We start from the raw sequence: 1,441 nt of genomic DNA, 5'->3' as shown, positions 1-1,441 counted from the left end.
CTGCGTTTCACAGCTGTGTCACCCGAGTTACTCAGAAAACAGAAGTTAAGGTTATTTCTAATCATCTTCCCTTTTTTTCAAGAAATGACGGAGAACTTGTAAAACCCACAATGTATTTTAAACTCAGAAAAAGGAGTGAAACTTGTTCTATAACACAGTCATTAACACATAATCTGCTTATTATTCTGTGATACATCTTAGATTAGATTCTCAGGGGAACATTTATCAAATTCATATTTCTAAAAAGCCCAAAGTGAAGATTTCAAATGTCTGTCTTTGTCTGAACAACAGTCCAAAGATCCTAAAGATGTTCAGATATACGATGTGTAAAACCAGCAGACTCTTAAAACTATGAAGGTGGGCTTTGCTTGTTTTTGTTCTATCAATCATCTAATTGATTAATCGACTTAACTAATAAGCTAGAAATAATTGGTTTAATAGGATTTAACTTGGACTTAAATACTCATTCATTTCATTTATCTGATTTAATTTTGCATGCGTTTTTGAAGCTTTTAATCAAATCCCCGTATTTGAAACACAACTTTCATGTTTTAACAAATTTTCATTTCAATTCCAATTTTCAAACTTTTGATTGCTTTAATGTGTCTTCTGACTTTTAAATACAAACGAATCTCAAAAAATGTTGTCTTATGTAATAGATTCATGTGATCCGCTTTATGTCTATACTCAAAAACAATAACACTGTATCCTTACATGTCAGTTTTGCAAATCCTTGTCAAATCAACTAGATTCGAGTGAAATTAAAAACACTTAAAATTAGTTTATCTTCAATTCAATTCAAATAGCTTTATTGGCAAGACCATAATTACATACAGTATTGCCATTTAGGATGTACTTTTAAGTTAATAAACATTTTTGAATAAAAGCAAGATTAACTTTTTGAACATAATCTAGAAAATGAACCACAATTACCTGATAATCCAGAAAGTAAATCTAACATTTCAATTTCTTAAAATGTACAACAGAAGATGGCCATCACACACGTTCACTGAAAGCCTGTATCCATGTGCCTGAGTGACATTCTCCCACGTATTTACATAGAAACAAAACTGGAAAGGTTTTGAAAACAGATGACGGTTCGCTCTGCGGCTGTACACTGTTTCCCCTCAGGCTCTTCACAACAACATAAACTCACTCATCCAGACGTCTGTTACAACACACTGAACGTGTGAAACAAAATGCACCCAGAGCTGGGGTCACAGCTGCATTTCAATGATGGTGAAATGAATATGAATCAGCCTATAAAATTATGTTTAACTTGCTAGTCTCACTTTTGTTGATTCCAAGTAAACATGTTGCAATGAGACGAGTGTTTTTTTACTGTAACAATACAATAAATTACCCTTTATGCCTTCTGTGTGTGTGTGTGTGTGTGTGTGTGTGTGTGTGTGTGTGTGTGTGTGTGTGTGTGTGTGTGTGT

Source organism: Notothenia coriiceps, unplaced genomic scaffold (genome assembly GCF_000735185.1).
Source record: "Notothenia coriiceps isolate Sejong01 unplaced genomic scaffold, NC01 NC01_scaffold00033419, whole genome shotgun sequence".
NCBI classification, from domain to species: domain Eukaryota; kingdom Metazoa; phylum Chordata; class Actinopteri; order Perciformes; family Nototheniidae; genus Notothenia; species Notothenia coriiceps.
The sequence above is the reverse complement of the archived record's forward strand: the minus strand, read 5'-3'. Positions refer to the sequence as shown.